This window comes from Falco punctatus, assembly GCF_963210335.1.
Source record: "Falco punctatus genome assembly, chromosome: 3".
NCBI lineage: Eukaryota > Metazoa > Chordata > Aves > Falconiformes > Falconidae > Falco > Falco punctatus.
In genome coordinates this window covers 55,388,607-55,408,530 of record NC_137582.1, presented here as the reverse complement: position 1 = coordinate 55,408,530, position 19,924 = coordinate 55,388,607, and the positions used below count along the sequence as shown (strand labels likewise).

The window sequence follows — 19,924 nt, the reverse complement described above, 5'->3', positions numbered from 1 at the left end:
ATTTTTAGAATACTTCAGCTATCCTTTCTCACTCCCTCTGTGGAAGAAGTGTGCAACAGTTTAAGTTGGAACCGAGCAAAATGAAGTTACAGTTGAACAGGACACCTAACGCCTTCACAAAGATGACCTGTAACGTGAAGTTTACTACATTTCACCATTTCACAGTTAGACCTGCACAAATAACAGCCTGAAGTTTCCAGGCACTAATGGCATCTGATTTCTCTGAGTCTATTCCTTAATGACAGAGCCATGCTTTAAGAAATCATACTCCAGCCTCTAATTTATATATCCCAATTTTCTTTACTGCTGCTGCATATGAATGCTCCGACACAGAAGACAGCTAAATAGGAATTGTGTAAATATGATTGTATGATCTTTTTTTTCTTTGTTTTTGAGAAGACTGGGCTAGAATAGTGGTAAAGGAAAACAACTGTCTTAAATTAATTACTGTCCTAATTTGAAAAATACCCTTCCTTTTCCCAGTAATTAATTTCAGTTCAAGAATTCAAAAAAAAAAATCAGCTGCAGTGAAGTTTAATCCATCTCTATAAATGCACAAGAATGGAAAAACATGCAGCTTTTCATAGTCTTCTACCAATACACAGAAATGTGTGTATAAATTTCCAAAAAGCAAATTAAAAATAGCCCACATGTAAGAGAAGCAAAAAAATCTTGAATTAAAACTCCCCATTTGTTACTGGTGCATGAGTTATATAGTATCAGATGTCACTCACTTTCGCTTGCTCCAGCCTAATAGCATATACAAGTGGGAAATATTAGGTACCTAGTGAAAATGTTATGTGATGCAACTCAACAGCAATTTCGTGATGGGAGTCTCTTTACAATGAATAAAATGATTTCTGTATTTATATTTTTCAAATCTCCTAACAATACAAAATCTTGCTACAGTAGATAAAACAGAAAAATAACAGTTTGTGAAATATGACCTCCAAAAAACTAATTGCAGAAGAAATATTCATTCCCGGTCCAATAAATCCTTAATTTTAAATGTCAGCTGCAAAACATAAATCCCTTTAATAGATTTCAAACTGTGGTGACAAAGTTGTAATTGTAGGGTCCAACCTACTCAGGACCAGTCCAAAGCTCTCGCTTTGCATTAGCCAGTCTTCTGGTTGTTTTTTTTTGTGTTGTGTTTTAAATCTGATCTCCAATCTTTTAGGAATTTTCCATTGCATTCCTGAGTCTGGTTCTGGATTACTTTTGGCTCAGATTGAATTGAATCTTGTTGCTATTCCTCCATAGATGTCTGAAGTGCAAAGTCTACTTGATCATAACTTTCTGTGTGGTTTACTACAGGGTAGTATGCATGTAAAGACCCTCAAGTCATGTGAAATAGGAGCCTTGACCTCAAGACACAATAAAGTTGGTTAGTTCGGTTGTAGCTCAAAAGGTCACTTTTTCTGGGGCTGCCTCTGAAGGCTGTTTTAAACTAATTATTACCTTTGATTTTAACTCATCATTTGTTAGAAAAAAAAGAAAGAAAGAAAAAAAAGAAAAGAGAAAGAGAGAGATAGAAAGAAAGAAAGGAAGGAAGGAAGGAAGAAAGAAAAACTAAAAAAAAAAGAAAGATAGAAAGACCTTCAGTTATTGTAATTGCAACATTTTGACTGGCATGTGTTTAACGTTATGGACATATGAAAAGACACGGTCCCTACCTGAGGAGCTTACAGTGTAAATTAGACAGAGAGCACTGTGAATAATAGAAGCAGACAGAGGAGAGATTTGTATAAGTATGTGGGCAGAGTGGGGAGGTGCATAGAGAAATATGCAGAGTTGAGAAATATTCTACCAATCAACACTGATTATACTTTTCTTTCTTGCTCTTATTTTCATGTAAGAATAGTAATAGTTTTGTTTTTCTCTGCTTGCTTACTTGTCAGTGGGCTATTTCATTGCAAAAGCTTGCCTTCTGATTTCTTTTTCTGTTCTAGATTCCGGTACTATAGGTAATATAAGTACCTCTTTATTCTTCTGCTCAGCTATAGCAAATAACACCAAAATCCCCCCAAACCTTCTATATTCTTCCCTTGGCAGTTTTTCCATAGCAGTCCACTGTAAACTATGATTCATTATTAGTAGAAAATATAAATGAACTAAAAATTCTGGGCTTCTGACGCTATCATCCCCTAACAAATCTCTGACATGTCTTTAAGGGTTTTTTGGTAATCAAATGTTTAAAAACAAACAAAAAAAAATTTGCTGTCAATTTCTTTTTCCTTATACTTAGCTGCATTAGACAATCAGAATACAAAAAGAAAAACAGCCGAACAGCTTCTTTCCACTGTTCTTTAACAAAAGGAATGCAATACTACGCAGGCTTTATTCTTTTTAGGTGTTGAAAGTGAGGCACTATCAGAAATAGGAATATCAGAAATAGAAAAGGTAATGGATCAACCTGAGAAATTAAACTGCAATCAATCAGTAGGACCTGATGGTATTCAGTCAAGAGCTTTGAAGACCATTGCAAGTGAGCTGCTAACAAAAATATGTAATTTATCATTAAAACCAGCTACTGTACCAGAGGACTGGAGAGTGGCCGAGGCTGTACCCATCTCTTAAAAAAGTGCTAATGATGATCGTGGGAATTATAAACTAGTAAGTCTTACTTTAGTGCTAGGAAACTATTTGGAGAATCAGTAAAAATAATATACTTAGGCACACAGCAAGGAAAAGCTGCAAGGTTTCAACCTGCGTTCTCTCAGTCCTCCTAGAACTACAGGAAAGAGTTAATTAAGTGGTCGGTAAAGTAGAACCAGAAAGTACAATTTAATTAATGTTTCCAAAAGCTTATGGTAAGGTCTCTCGCAAGAAAAATACAGCAGCTCCAGAACTGAAGTCCATCAGTGGTGAAAAAAACCTGGATAATAGATGGAAAACAAAACTTGAAAAGTCAGAACAATTGGAATTTTGCTCCCTGCAAGCATTTTATAAACACTGGCAGATGACCACAACTTCATAATGAGCTGGTTATGTTAGAGGTGAAGTAACTTACCTATAATTGTAAAAGCAAGCAGTGTCAGAACCAGGACTTCAGTTCACGAGCACCCAGGTTCCAGAGCTGCGTTTAGATGACTAGAGAGCATCCCTTTCTCTAGGTACTGCAGTAGAATGGGTAGTCAGCTGAAGCAGAGAAAGAGGTTAACTCTGAATTGCCCCTGGGATCAATAGCGGCAATAAAGATGGTTTTGTTCAACTTATTCATTAGCAAACCTGAAAAAAAGCTTCTGAAATGAAGATGGTAACATTTGTTTTCACTACAACAGTCACAGCCTGCTTTCTAGTGTTTACACCCAATGCCCATTGCAGGAAAATTCATGACAGTGTTTGGCCATTTATTAACTAAATTTAGGCAAAACTTGAAGAAATTTCAGAGCAAGCCAGTGAACTAAGATAAAATGGTGACATGATGGCATGTAAAATTAAACGGTCTAATGCCAAGGAGTGCATGCTGGAAAATATTTTCAAGACCTGATGGCTATTAATTAGCACAGGAAAATCTAGGCATCATTCACTGAAAATGCTATCCAGCATATTGCAGGAGCTTTGAAAACATGCAAAAGCAGAGAAGACACTCAGATACACTAAGAATGAAAAAGATGGTTAAACATAAAATATTACTACGCAATTTCATAAACAAAAGATGCATTTCTGGACATTCTGTTGTATTTTACTTTGTGGATTATAGGCAAGACACAGCAAACCAAGGAAATACAGAAAAATGTTTGTAAATATGGTTAATGAAATGGGGGATGGGACAGAGTTAGGAAGCAGATTTAAAAGAAGGGATCATTTAATTTAGAAATGTGAAGAGGATAAGGAGGTTTAGGACTGCATAAAATTTCAGTTGATACAGAAGAGCCCAGGTGTTCCTTTCCTTTTGCATTTCACAAAAAATAACTGGGAAGCACGTTTGAATGGATATACGGAGATGCTTTTTTTCAACAGAATATGTAGTTAAATTGTGGGATGTATTGCTGCTGCATAGGATTGAGGAAAACAGCTTTGGGGCAATTACTGCCCAAAACACCCCACAACAAAACACCAAAAGAAACACAAAGCAGGGAATAAAATATTAGAAAACAAAACCAAAAACAGATTAAAAGAAGAGGACTAACTCTTTGTTGTGTCCTCCAGTTCCCTGAGACTCTTCAGCAGCTCCTCCACACAAAGATAATGTGGCCAGTGACATGCAGGTTTGGTGAAAGGGCATCTCAGGTTGCAAAGGAAGACCTGAGAAACAGCTATCCTGTGCGAGTCAGTTCCCCCTTTGAAACCACTGCTTTTTTTTCAGGCAAAAATCCAAATAGCTGCTGTTATAGGTCTCCCAGACTCCCACCCCTCAGTCCAAACAGCCCTCTCGGTCTGGGATAAGGGACAGAATGAGGGAGGAGGACAGAGTGGCCAAACTTGGCGCCTAACTCCCCTACGAAGCCCAGAACTGTGCTGCTTGATGTTCTTTCCAGCCCTGCCAGCCTCTCCACAAGCATGCAAACTGTAATCCCCTGAGACGGGAGAAAGCAGTGGGAACTTGATGTGATTCTCCTTGTGGAATTTATCAGCACTTTTTCCTTCCTTGGGATTTTTCCCGAGAGATGAGAGTATTTAGCCCTTACTTAGCTTTACCGAAGTATTAGACATTTATTTGATTAAGTATAGCATCTGCAGCCACACTAGCTAGAATAAAAATTATAAGGGCTATCAATCCTCATACTTCAGGGCATAAGCTGATCACCAGCTGGGGTTGAAAAGAAATTTCCCTCTGTGGTATAGTATTGCAATTAGGTGCGTTAGGGGGGGTTATGCCTTCCTCGGTAGCCTCAGGCATTGGCCAGTATGAGAGGCAGAGAGATACCAGACTAGATGGACCACTGGTCTGTTCCAATATGGCAATTCCTTTGTTCTTAGGGCTGAATGTTTCTGCTGCCGAGCCTCCCTACTTTGTCATAATGTCAAAATCCAACATTAATTATAATTCTGAAAATGAAGGAATATTCATGAATTATTATGTTGGCAATAACCATGAGTAATACAATAAAGACAAAACCAGTGTCTGCTGCAGAGTAAAAGGAAGCTGACAGCTTTAAGCACAAGGCAGTTTCTGTTTCCAGTTACCCTCCAGAACTCCTTGCACCCCAGAGTCAACACCTTTGAGAATAATAAAGTAATTACAATTTTATTTTACCGTATTCTGACAACAAATTTGATTCAATAGTGTCTGCACAGTTCAGACAAAGCAAAACACTCGAACAGTTTGACTGTGCAATGCTGATATTTTTTATGAGCTCAAATTTAATCCCCCAAATGGCATGATGGTCTTGGTGAATGTATTTTAAATAAAATTTCCTTCTGTAGTACTCTGGTTCCATCAGCATGTTGATAGAACTCAGAAAAAAAAATAAAAAAAAAATAAAAAAAATCCAATAGCTGCTTTATTCCTGTCATGTTCTTTTTCTAAAGCAAATCTCAGAGATGATTGCAAGAGTACATTAAAGGCATGCATTTTCAAAGTTAGTCAGTTGTCAAAGTGATTCTGAGGGTTGACAATCACATTTAAGACAAATATAGAAATCTGAAAGAAATGCTTACAAGCAACTCCATATTCTGGGCAATGATTTGGTTTGGAAATGCATCCAGTTCAAGGGTTAAATGAAAGCAAAAGCAATCACTTCAACCATGTTTTTGAAGAAAATAAAACAGCTTGATGTAAGCTAAATGAAGGGGGTCTGTGACTTAAAAGGAATGGACAGATAGAGAAAAAGGTCAGAAGATTAAATTTTCCCTAAGGGAAAAGTCATTCTTTGGAATCATTAACCTCCTTCTAGGTCACTACTGAAAAAAACAGCAGGAAATCCTACTGCTCCTAGAAAGATGGGTGCATCGTATACCGCCCACTGACCTAGCAACTCTATGGCAAACATAATTGTGCTTACAAATTCTCCTCCAGGCATGCTTGGTTTTACTATGGCCATTTGAAAGCAATATGATCTTTTAGCTGAACTCTGAAGTGTATCCATAAAGACAATATTCCAAGGGCTTGGATGTTAAAAAAGAAGAATCACTTGCTTAAATGTCTTTTCATTTAACCGAGAGAAACCTAGAAGCAGAGTTTGTGAGTTTAAAAGTTGGTCAGTGATATGTATTATCCATTAACTATTTCTCTTTAGGACTGAAATTAACCATCATCATTGTTGCAATGCATTTTAGTGGCTTTTTACAACCTAAAACACTTTGTCAGGATGCCAGGATCAACTGTATGTTTCAAAACATCTTTTCATTTCAAAGAACCCACATCAGAGTGTGTTTTCCAGGTTTTATTGTAAGCTAACCGCTCCCTCCTAGAGAAGCCAGAGAGTAAAAGTTACACCAAAGAGGGGGATTGGGCCCTCATACAAGAAATACAATCTTCCATAAAGAGGATTTGGAGGATGTTCTGTAGCATTTATCAGACCATACTCAGATGAACAGTCTTATCAATATCAATAGAAACAAGTCTTTTCTCATGGTCAAGCCCCAGAATAAGCGAGGGAAACTACTTCCGGTCAATTTGTACCACATGATACCATGCAGAAGCACTCACATCTTCATCAAAATATGACCTCTTTTTCTTCCACTTGCAACAGAAATAAAATTCTCGATCAACATAAATACAAATTCAGATTTGCTTTTGATAGAAGCCCCAATCCAGCAAGAGTTGGAAAGGCAGCTGGGTGCCTGTAGCTCTGCAAAGCCCCTTGTCTGCTTGGAGGCTGTAGGCAAAGCCTGTATCCTACCGCAGAATCAAGGACTTAATCTTAAGAATTTGTATTACTGGAAAATATTCTGGCAACAGACTTAAAATTTTTTGTCTCTGGCCAGCAAAATTAAAAAAAAAAAAAAAAAAAAAGGCATATCCTGAAGATAATTTTTAATATGGAGATAAGTCTTCAACAACTTAGAAGGATGGTAGACAGTAAAAACCATGAGAGTCTTGGATCATCTATCAAGATGTCTCAAATGTCAGGCCCGCTGAATGAATATTAAGCAATACTTTTTCTGAATTTGATGTTGTCTCTCTCATTATTTTTACATCTATAAAACTGAAAAAAAAAGAAAAATACACAGAAATTATCACAACCAATTTACTGCCCTGGAAGAAGAAGGTGCCTTGATTAGATTTCATTTCTGAATTGTGTGTTTCATAAAAAGCCACTTTTCACATGTAAGCAAGATCTTTCAAGATTTCAGAAGACAATGACGTGACCCCTGGAGAATAAAGGCATTGAAAGACATACATAAGAGAAAGACAAATAAAGCATAGTTTGTGGAAATTAGCACCCTTTACAAAGCCTCCGTGAGGACAGAATCACACGGAGTTCACATTCTTCAGGAAAATTGTAATTTTTACTCATGTTCACTCAGCGACTAAATAGCCAATAAGCAGGAATCTCTTCCTGAATGTTAGCAGCCCAGTTACCTAATGTGAGCAGGGTGCACGGGTAACAGTCTTCTGATACGTATATGGCAAGAAAGAGAATTGTATGCCTCACTTGTTTTCTAGCCAAAATGCATTTCTGAGGCAAGAAATCAAAACTCCATCACAAACCTCGCAAGTAGACTACACACGTTCACTCTGCTGGTATTAGTAACTGTCAAGAGGCTGTCAGACTCAGGGAGTCACAGGGACCCAGAGCAGTGCTTCCTCCCCAAAAGTGTGGGTTTCGATCGTGCCTTGCTAGGAAACAGTGAGGAAATATTACAGTGTTGTTGCAGCTGCTTAGAGAACTCCCCAAATTCAGTGCAAACGGCATTCCAAAACAAAGCAACCAAGGAATATTGCAGCAGAGCCCTCAGCTGAGCAGCAAGATGCAAGATTTATGATGACACAGTGCAGGGGATATCTGAAAGGGAAGTCAAAGCATGAATGTGTCTTCCTCTTTCCCTGCCCCCCCCCCCCCCCCCCCCGTCTTCTTTTTTCTTTGTTATTCTTATGTGCATATATATATGTATATATATATGTTTGTTTTCTAAAGTGAAACAGCATCTACAATGGTGCCAAATTTTAGGAGGTGAGGGTTTCCTAAGATCTTTTCTACTTGTTTTTCCTGTGTTCCAGTGTTCTCCACCCACAGGACTCTGAAATGCTGAAATTTCAGCAGTTCATATGTCTGCCTGCCCACCTCTTTTATTAAAGGGTTGTGTTTCTTTTCTGTCAACACCTATTCTTTAGCACACATCTCTGCTATCATTCAGGAAAATGTTGGCATAGCCTTTTTTTTTTTTTTTCTTCTTCTTTTAAATTCATTTCTATATCTTGGCTTTTCCTTTTAAGTCCCCTTCATTTCTGCTGTCGGTTTCAACCCTGAAGTTCTCACTTTCACAAGACAATGAGCTATTTTCACACATGTAAAGCGCTCCGTAAAGTGGAATCGCAGATGTCACATTTACATGTTTATGTTTTCTGTTTCTTTTTTTTCAGTCTGTCACTCCGTTCAGCTTTCCAAGTCCAAGGTATTTCAGTGGCGCTGAGAGACTCTCTTGGTTCCTCTGCCCAGACCTCTAGCTTTACAAAATAAGCAGGTATCTCCAAATACGTGGCAGCTTCAGTTCCAAGGATAAAAGCAACCGCTGTAAAATCCAACAATGACCCCGTGCACAAACGCTCACAGCCTCTCACACATGTGACCCGTAAACCAGTGCAGTTAATTTTCCATACAGTCTTGTCCCTTTCTATGTGGAAAAGAGAAAAGAAGGGGGGGGGGGGGGGCGGGAAGGGGGGGAGAGGCTGTGAAAGGTGAGTTTTGAGGAAGAAATCCCTCCAAGGCTCCTCTTGCTGAGATTCCCTGCCAGGATTGCAGGGGGCAAGAGAAGACCTGCTTTTGGCTCAGTGTGATAGAGGCCGTGGGATTTGCCCCCAAATCTGGCAGCTCGGTGGGATGCCGTGACCTCTCACCCTGGCGCCTAGGCAGCTCGGCCCCATTGTTCCCGGGGGCAGGGGGCTGGCCGAGGTGGGAGGGGGGTGGGCATCGCCACAACTTCTGCAGCACTAAGAAAGGAGACCACTTCCAAGTGGAGATTTGGAAGGTGTGAGCTGGCCCTTCTTTATTGAGAGTATTGAAGATTTCCGGGGTGCTCAGGTGATATTAAAAAGAACCGTGAAATGCAAAAAGATGCACTCACTGGAAGTGGCATGTACAGATTTAATTTGCCTCCTCCGAGCATTCCTGCCTGCCTCTACACGAGCCCGTGGCATTCTCCCTTCAGCTCAGGGAGGCAGAGACCCCAGGAGCAAATGGCTCTACCTTGAGCTCCAGTTACTTGCCCCATGCTAACCTGCAGCTACCCATTTCTCAGATTTTTCAAAGGCTTCTAATCTGGCCAGATCAGGGTCTTTTTTCACAAGAACAAAAAAAGGCTCATTGCTGTCACCAAAAGTGACACCATCCCCATACATCTTCCTCCCCCTCCTGCACATCCAATTATCAAGTCTCTTTTCCAAAGTATGAGATCTCTAGAGCTTCTCAATGAAGGGTTTGTAATAATTCTTTTAACATGGCAAAACACCACATTATTCCCTAAACATTAATGTTGCATGAATGCGAGACTTCTTTTCCCCATGAAATTTCCTTTTTGATTTTACAAAACAGAAAGTGCAATTTAAAACAATGCTAATGGTGTGCCTATATTCCATAATCTAAAATTATTTGATGTGGTGCCAGTAACTAGCTTGCTAAAATGCTTGTCTGAGGAACCAACCTGACCTTGAACAAGGGCACTTGAGCCCTTTCTCTCATGATGGTGTCTGAGTGCCCAGTAAAATGTTTGGCCACTTGTGTACTGAAAGACCAGAGCTCTATATTTCAGACCTCTTTAACGCTTTATGAAACACCATTCAACCACTTGACACTAGCTAAATGGCCACCTATTAAAATGATTACATCCTACCCATGGTGTCTTTCATTTGCTGTTTGGGACAGAGACCTTTTTGCCATCTGTGGTGCTTCATTCAAGCACACACCTTTAAACTCTTGAACAACCTGAGGTTAGAGCATTTGCTGGAGGAGAAGGCCATGGGACATTCAGGAACACAGATACAGGAATAACAGAGAGGCGGTGGAGTTTTCACACTTCTGCACCCTCCTGGAGATGTGGAATCGAGGGGTGGCTGCTTGAAGGCTGCCCAGCAAAACCAGTAGCCAAAGGAGGATTTTCTGAGCAAAGGCAACAGGGGTGTGCACAATCAACCACAATCAAAACATGTGGTCTGAAGAACTGTATTCTTTCACATCAAAATCAACATCTTATTGCTTCTGTCTTTGAAGTTAATACTTAAAAAAGTAGAGCTGTAATACACTCCATAACACCTTATTATTTCCTTTCATGGGGTCACTTTATTTTCTTGTTTGTATAAGTTGTAAATGATGTATCTGATACATCCACCTTGAAAACTGTTTTTAACCAGTTCATGTCATTATTCAGTTCTAGCATACATTCCACATTGACATCTCACAGAAACACCTCCATGGCCAGTTTTCTGTTTGGGTGTCATCATCATCACTCAGTGACCATGAAAGTATGAAACCAGATACTGTTCCAGCAGGTCAGTGTAACTCTGATTTGGCTAAACAAAAATAAAAAAGCTTTTCATGGTTATTGATCTTGATTTTTTTGGCCATTTTTATGCTTCATTGACTATAAGCTTAGTAAGGATGTGTTTTGTAAAAGGAACTGAAGTTTCTTTTCTCAATAGGTCAGACATTTCACATTTTACCTACTCCCACTAACGTTTCCATTCCCCCCTCCAAAAAGCAGTCCTTTCCAATGACTTTTTTTAAAAAAAAGTTGATCTTTAAGTAATACATGTGATATTAGTTTTTCCGTTTTAAAATAATCACATTATTGCAGACATTTTAATAGCTGTAGAGGTTGCTATGTATTAACATGATTCATGGTCCTTGACAGCAGTGTCTCTGAAAATCCCACAGGAATGCAAAATACAAAACTCCACACACGTTCAAATTTTACTGCCTGCAGCTAAAAGAGGGGGAAAAAAACTTAAAACTGTTGAAACCCTTCAACTTTAAAAGCATTAATAGATGGTCCCAGGGGATTAAATCTAAATCTTAATGTGTAAAAATCAAGTTAATAACCACAGAGATTAATATGGTTGCATTTGATTATTGTGATAATGCAAACAATTAGTACTGCTAAAGTGAGATATATTAGCCTCCTACTTGCCCCACACACATCTGCAAAGCATTGGAAATAAATGGAAATAAAACATTTTGCTCTGAAAGGTTTTTCTTTTTTCTTTTTTCTTTTTGCCTTTGTCTTGTTTTCTCTGTAGCTGACTCATTTTTAAATTATAATTGTTAACGTTTTATTATTAAGCCTCTCTTTTATAAGACTCATAAAATTGGTTGCCATAATCATCCATTCCATATTGTCAGAAAATTATGCATTCCTTGCCAATACCAGTAAATAAATAAATCTTCTAGATAAATGACACGGCTTTTTTTTTTCTTTCTTTCTTTCTTTTAAGGAAAAAACGCCATACAAATGTATTAACCTGAGAAAAATAAGAACTTCTTCCTAGTCCACTGTGAGCCAGTTGTTTTAATCCAGGATGCCCTGGGAACAGAACCAGGCATCTAATCCAATCTGTATTATAGGCAGAGTTGGAAGTGCCACCTATACTTAATGCTTGACACTTCCCATTATAAAACCCTTTTTTCAGTTGCATATAACTGTGCCAGACTTTAAGTGTTCAACTAAAATTCCCCATGCTGGATGTCTGCCTTACTTTGATTTATTTGTTGTTCAAAAATTTTACTGAAAACAGTTCAGCAATTTCCAAGAACAAGATTATAGAAAATACATTATTGTGCCCACATAAAAAAAAAAAAAAGTCTTTGCAACCGTTTAATTGATTAACTCTAATATATCCATCCCTTGGAGCATGGACATCACATTTGGCATAGAAGGGGACCTACCCTGATGTCAAGAATGTGAAAACAGACCAACTTTGGCCAAACGCTTAACCTTGCTCAAGTTCAGAAGATATTTCTCAGGCATTTGGCAGCAGTGTCCTCCAAAGGTTCTGTCTGTACCAAGCATGTGCCAGCCCTCAAGTTGCAGGCTCTGAGCAAAACTTGCCCCACTATTGCTGCTCCCAAATGCTGTGGTTACATCTGTTTAGGCATGGGGTATGGGACTGTGGGAAAGTGGAGGCAGAAACCTGAGGTCAGATGTCTATAATTTGAGAGTGTGGAAGAGAGACTGTCATCCTGGCTTGGTAAGAAGCACATGTGCAGAAGGACAAGGAGCTTGGGAAAGGAGTCCAGGCGAGCAACTTTATGACTTACTGCTCTATGGGATAGGAGAAGGAATGAAACCAAGATGAGGAGCAAGGGGATGAGAAACTGAGAATGGAAATGAGATAAGCAAGAGCTGGCTGCAGGTGAGAATCCCAGTGAGAAAAAACTACACAGGCTACTAGTGCAGGGAGTGGGGACTGGGATTCCTGGTCACAGGACCAGAAAACCCTGGCCCAGTGTTAGGGTGTTGGAAGGTGAAAGAAGGGGCCACTGGCTACTTATCTCCAGTACCTGGGATCGACCCCAAGTGTCTGGGTTCATCCCTTATGCACCCATGAAACCAACCACAAAACAAGTGCCTCATTCCCCTTAAGCTCTGGTGTGCATACAGGACAACATTAGTCGCCTTCTCCCAGCTTGAGTGGCTGAGGTCAGGGTTGTGAGTCTGAACATTTCAGTCCTGCTGCTCAGCCACCACGATGGGAGCTCTGTGGGGTTTTCAGATTGCTTTTTAGAGAACGATATAGGATAGTACACACAGAGCATGTTTTAAAAGACAGGTATCACATGATAAGGCTTCCAAGGTATAGGTACAATCAAAGTTGCTTATGCAGCCCTAATTTTCCCTCCCTTTGTTGTTTATCTTCAGTATGATGTGGATGGACTTATCTGATGACCAGTTAGGAAAAGTAGCAGAGAAAGACCAGCACATGATGTGTTGCAAGGCTGGAGGATTAGGAAGAGGTATAAAGGAAGGGCAAGGATGAGTTCCTAGTTGATGTATTTGACTATTGCCCTGCACAGAGGGGTCTGTCCTTGCCTCTTCCTCAGCTGCAGTGCTGTGGGAACACCAAGACCAGGCTGTTCATTTATGATAACTTACCATGTTTTGAAAGCACTTGACTTGTCACTTCAGCAGTCTTCCTTCCCAAGTGCCACTCATGACTCCATCTGAGCTGTGCACTGACGGTATACATGGCTGTGCAATGCTGAGCACTCTGACAAACCAGGGTGTAGTGAATTAGCTCAACCATCTATAATTAGTGTGAATGCTGGCCTTAGTTAAAGTCTGGTTGCCTCAGTTCCCCTTTTGAAAAATGGGAATAACACCAACTTACCTCTCACATGAGTGTTGTGAAAATGAATGAATTACTATTTATGAAGTACTGTAATGATGAGTGCCCATGAGGAACAGCCCATGAGGAAATTAATTATTCTATCTTTGGAACAGGGTTTGAATAGTGAGCAGTAAATAGGATGTAGGGCCATTACACTGAATAATAAGAATGAAGCAGATGAATAGCATCCACTCTGTGCAGTGAATGAGGCAGGGGCTTGACGAAGAAAACAGTAGGAAATCATGTGGTGAAAGACCATATCAAGGTGTACGGTAGAAGAAAGTAACTCTGCCATATACTAGCCCTGCTCCACGTCATGGACATCCTGAACCCTTCCCAGCTCTGACGATGGAGATGTGCCATGCAGCCTAACATTCCCTGTGATCTTGCCTTCTCTTTCCAATGGTTCCTAACCCAGTTTCTGAGTCCAGCCAGCCCCAGTCTCCTCCCATCTGACTCATAGTTCTAGTTTCCTTGCTCAGCCAGGCCCTGACTCAAAAAACCATTCAGCTTCCCTCCCTTCATCCACAGTCATTAACCCCAGTTCCTATAAAAACAGGAAAAAGCACATTCCTAACACTGAGACACCTTCCTTTACCAAAATCCTAGCGCAGCTCAAAAGCCGAGGGATAGCAGAGCTTCAAAAAAAGACAAGGGATAATGAGAAAATATGCACAAATATGCAAATATACATACCTTTTCTAGCCTCAGCAGCAGATACAGCTTTACAATGTCATCATAAATTTTTCAAAATTAATTCAATATGATATCAGCCCAGTATTTATCTGGAGTGATGTATGTTGGAAATTACAACTGAAAATAGGATTTTCCCCTAAAACATATCAGCAACCACAATCGCAATAGCTGGCAGTCCCTATCCTTCTTGCATAATATTGTCAATATCGAGGTGTATAAGAAAGATAATTCAAATGCTAGTTTCCTGGGTTCTGTAGCTGGAGGACAAATATACCTATGCGGTATGCTATCTTTCTCACAAAATTACCTCAGAAGTAAGAATCAGTCAAAAACAAATCCAAATGTAACTCATGCTAATTTCAGGTATGCTAAACTTTAAAGAAATCAATGCGAAAAAATCAATCAATATGTTTTAGCCAGCAAGCTCAGGTTTGAAAACACATTTTCAGATCAGTTCCCCATTTGTTTCCACACCTTTTAAGCCGTATGTCTCTTAAGATAATTTATGTCAAGGGATATTTTATCATCTTAGGTGCTGAGTTTGTAGCTCATCTCTCACTGAGATTCTCAGATTTGAGATTTTATAAAGGTTGAGTTTGTCAACTTTGGAATTGTCTGTAAAGGATTAGTGACTATTTTGTACTGTTGACATTAATGGTGTTATTGTGCCCAGTGAGAGAAAGAAACTTAAAAGAGAAGCATTTAGGAAGGAATGTCTCTTCATGCTCTGCAGGCCATTCTGTGAAAGGGAAGGCAAACCCCCAAGCTTTTAGGTAACTCTGACTTGGTGGGAGAGCCACCAGACCCGCAGCTGTGCTTCCCCCCGACTGTTAGAGGAATACATGAAGCTGATGATAGCACCACCCTTCATGTGAGATACTTGAGGGGCAAGACATGAGCAAAGGAGCAGAAAAAGAAAAGGGAAAGAGACTTTCATCTCTCCAAATTGTTATTTCTGCCCTGGCAAAGAAATAAACAGAAGGGAGGAAAAGGTCAAACCAAGCTGATGATCTTTTGTTCTTCCACCTTGACAAGGATGTGCCTGGGAAGAATAAATACCGACCAGCTGCAACTGTTGCAGCTCACACAGATCAGTGGAGTATCTATACAGTCAGGAGCAAAGATCAGAGGTTTTTCACATTGTGGCATTCTGCTTTCTGGTTGTGCACTGCAACAACAATAATGTTATGTGGCCCACATGGAGCTCCATGTAACTCACATCGCGCAAGCGGTGTTTACATTTACAGCGTGTAATTGGGTTGTAGTATCATTAGCTGAAGTGCAAACCCATGAAACCTGTGATCAGTTCTTCCACAGATAACCCAGACAAGTGCCACTACCCCGCAATCACATGCTAGCCAATACACAGTACAAGTGAGGTGGCATGGTTTGTTTAATCCCCCATCTTTGTGAATAAATGTTGCTAATGATCTGTCAGACCCATCTCAGCCTTTTAGCACTGTCCCAGCTGGTCGCTCCATACCTTGTAGCATTCAGGCTATATGAGCTTCAGGTTTGTCTTCGCATCTGTGATGCCGGCCGCCCTGCCGGCCACTGCTTCGTCACTGTGGTGGGGTCCAGGTAGTCCCAAACACAGCAGGCAGAAGAGAAGATACGTATCTGAGGGTTAGCTGACTTGTTGCTAATGATGGGGCAAGCCTGTTCTAAGAAATTAATCTCAAGTATTTAAACATCATCTCTTGGACTGATCTGCCCAGAAATCGTTATTACTGGGAGAGACACTACGTACAGAGTTTGTGGATATTCTCCATGCTTGCTGACCTTTGCTGCGACACATCCTGCCATAGTTCAGTACAGAACAAGGACCACTTTATAACAAGCATTTAACTGACTCAGTACCCGAAATGTGTGGGTAAGGGCGTGAAGGAAGATAGTCCATCACCAGGGAATCCTGACAGAGTGAAACCCCAGGACTTCTTTGCAGCCATGGTGCATGACCTTGGCATCATCTAACCCAACCATTTCACCAGCCCATCAATATACATGTATTATTTACTTGTTCCAGTTGCAGCAGTGTGTTGTTTGATGCAACTGCTGCCAATCCCTGTTTCATCCCAGCTAAACTCCCATTCTGCTTCCCATGCTGCACTGATGGCTGGGGCAGCAGATCAAGCTTCTTGGAAATGGAAAACATCCTAAAACAGCCATAAAGTGTGCCATGGCAGCTAACACAAATTGCTAGCAATTAGGAACAGGGCACAACTGTATCACTGGGGTTTGTTCTGTTTTTTTGTCCTTCCCTTTCCCCTTCATTGTTCAAAGATTTAAAGAGTGGGGATCATAATTTCTTCTACACTAAGCTGCCAGGTTTCTGGTGTTCCCATGGATGGTTTCCTATATCCTCTGGATGTTTGTAGGAGCAAACTGAGCTTGGCAGGGTGACACCAAGGATAAGTTGGAAATAAGGCAGCTGGTTGAACGGCTGGCTGGGGTGGAGCCTGGAGCAGCAGGTAGTGTTCTGAGCTGCCACAGGTGAACACCAGGGCAGGAAAGCAGCAGATTCACCAGGGTCACCGCTGAGCAGGATCCTAGGTCCTTCAGTGTATAGGGGGAGGTGGGACAGGGTGGAAGCAGGGAATGCAAGGGTATACATTATGGAAATGGAACCTAGGAGGTTGGAGGTAAAACCAGAGGAGGAGGTGAGGGGCTGGTTAGGTGAAGTCAGTGATGGAGTTGGCAAGCAGTAGCAGAGAAATGGGCAGGGGCTGCAGAAGAGTTTCTCTCTCACCTTACTGGGGCTCTGTGGTGCCTGTGAGCCAGCAATGGGCAGCAAAGCAGCATGGCATCTTCCTTCAACAGCCGGTGAGGTCACTGGGAGCAATGCCTCATGGCCTCCTTGCTGCACCACCGGTGCCTGAGGTCCCTTCCAGCTGTGGGCGGAGGCCACAGGCAGAGGCTGGGCTCTATGTCCCAGTACCCTGTGGGATGAGTAAGGCTTGGCAACTTGATACAGCCCAGTCCTGGTGTCCAGAAAAGCTGACTTTCTCTTTCATAAGCATATATGAAGAGAGATGCCTGGATAACCTTGAAGGTGCTGTCTTTGTGGAAGCATGGGAACAAGAGAAGGGGCTTTCTCCCCAGCTGACAAAGAGGAGGAAAACCTGCAGTGCAGAACCAGCTGGGTTCCCGGTCAAGGCTCCGAGCGGGTTCACTGCCAGCAAGCAGGCATTAAGGATTTTACACTGGGGAATTTTGTCAGTTTCTGTGTATTTAGTCAGTTTTTCCTGTAATAAAACTACGGTTTAGGCACTCTGATTCTGATAACATGGGAACTGACACATAATTTATGTTTCCTGAGCTGGTTTTCCTGATCCTGAAGGAGCCGCTTCCCCAACATTTTTCATGAACAAATCTCCTTCTTGTCTTTCAGCACTTTTTTTTATTATTATTATTTTTATCATTTTAACTACTGTTTCCAGTGTCCTTCTCCCTGGACTATGCCCAGCCACAGTGGCCTGGGTTTGTAATTATGGCAAAAACTTGTCTCATGACTAGGCGATGACTAGAGATAATTCCCCAGAAGAAACACCTACAGATGAATGCCATTTCTGCTCTTTTCCTCTGCTTTTGCTTGGGTTTGTCAGGCTGCTGCTCATCCATTACTTATTATGCTGCTGCTCAACCATTGCTTATTATTTTTAACCCTTCAGCTATATCTTTTGAAATGAGATAATTTCAAATATTAGAATTCATTTACAATTTGAAAACATTGCCATATTTACCTTAATACTCCCCAAAGCCCTAATATGACTATAATTCACAAATTAAAATCAGCCTACTTGCCTGTCTCTGAGTTTGTCAGTAACAACTGTATGTGGGTCTGGCTTATTCTGTATGAACAATGAAACACGTGAACCTCTTCCAGCAGAATGGCAGGGGGTGTTGTGCTTCTATGTGATTTTACATTAAGTTGCACCTCCATTGGAGAAGAAATGCAAAGTCCTGCACTCAGTAGGAAAAGTCCTTGGAGCTTTTTTCTTTTGGGGCAGTTTGTTCTACAGTCTAGTGTCTTGATGGCAAATCTGGATGATGGTGTTTGTTGGTTGGTTGTTTTTTTTTTTTGGTCAATATTTAAGGTCTAGGGACTTAATTCTCAAATATTCATTAAATAATCTGGGTATAATTAGAATAAGACACTAACACATTTCCACAAAACCACAACATGCATTTTAATGCATTTCTCAGATATTTTTTTCAGATGTCTACATTGGAGGAGTAAAGAACCAAATGAAACTAACTTATATACAGTGAGGACTGGGCTATGGTACTTTCTGGCATGAGCCATACCTTTCGCCAGGGTAAAAAGCTTCTCACAGACATGTTTGGCTGTGACTTATCATTTCCAGGTTAGGGACATACTTGAGTTCCCCAGTATGTTACAGAGCATTCAACATCACAACCTGTGTTACTTTTGGTTTTAAGCTAGCATTTTAGTGCTAGTGAATTTGATTTAAAGGCTTCAACAAAGGAGTGACATGGCTTCCTTTTGCTTGGCAAGTGCTGTATTTCGATATGCTGTGCACATTCACATGCAGTGACCTTGCACCTCAGTGTGAATACAGAAGTTCCTGCATTGTGCTGCCGGTCTTTATGTTTGTCTGTCTGTGTGTGTATGTGTGCATGTGTCAGAAAGACCGGGCCAGAATATCATGCCCGGGTTTGTGAGCCGATTGACACATGAGCTAAAGGTGAAAAAAATGCTATTGCTCCAGTTAGGAAGCAGCAACCATAAGTCACCCTTAGGCATCCTCGTCTGGGGAGAAGGGAGAACGACATCGTAGCCATGGAACGACCAATTCTCCTTGAGCTGTAAGAGCAGAACTGCTAAGGTGTGCTCTGGGGAATCTTCAGCAAACTCAATGGGTACTTTCAGCTGGCTTTCAAGTGACTCTGTGTAACTGCTTAGCTGTAGCTCCTTTGTGGAACTGAGACCAAACTGTATGTGTGTGTGCATGTGTGTAGGGATGTGTAGTTTACAGTCAAAGCAAAATTAACAGTTTTATAAGGTAAACATGGATTAGCATTTTACCTTCTTTTTTTTTTTTTTTTTTTTGGGAGAAAGCCAGCTTGACTTTTTTTGGGAAAAAAGAGAACAGTAGGGGATGGATCCTATCTCTGCCATGTTGACTTTTGCACAGTGCTCACACTGTAAGCATTGCTGTTGTGGGTCTACCTCTAAGTGATGTGACGGAGATTACAAAACATTCATCCATTAATGTTTGTTTGGGGCTCAGAGGTCCACAGAGGAGAAATGGGAGTCCTTATTATTTTGGTCATCTCAGAGGGGTTTAACATAATGTGATATTTTTAATACCGGTATACATTTAAGTAGTATTGGATATTAATTGTAGTATTGCACAGTAACCTTAATCCTAGTAACTAACAAAATCTCTGCTTCCCCTTGATGATATTGCAGCCTTAATACCCAGGTGTGCTGCCCCTTGCATAGGTGCCTGGAACAGCAAAGTGTTGAGCCATGAGCAAGCAAGCAAAAAATCAAGAGTATCATCTACTAAGAGGCAGCCTATTTATGCTGCTGAAGATCTGGCAAAATGGCTGGAACCTGTAGTTCTCTCCTCTTTTCCTTCAAGCTAGCAATGCTTCTTCTGTACCAGCTGCCATCAGTGGTATAAAGTGGAGCCACTGGACTCTCCAATGGTTATAATGATGCTTACTCTCAGACTGAGTCCAGGAACAGGCCAAGGCTGCTTCAGGGACCCAGGAAACACAGCGTCATTTCTGGCTCCCACACAGCCTTCACCTGCAATGCACTGA

At 40.8% G+C, this 19,924-nt stretch overlaps 1 long non-coding RNA gene across 4 annotated transcripts in view; it reads left to right on the top strand.

The window, feature by feature from the left end:
- Positions 1 to 19,924, top strand: part of LOC308061061 — an 88,557-nt gene that overhangs the window by 1,740 nt on the left and 66,893 nt on the right. For all 4 annotated transcript variants that reach the window (XR_013927076.1, XR_013927077.1, XR_013927078.1 and 1 more), the window contains exon 1: positions 1 to 19,924. This exon is cut by the window's left edge and continues 1,740 nt beyond it; it is cut by the window's right edge and continues 42,266 nt beyond it. This is a non-coding gene — a long non-coding RNA (uncharacterized lncRNA).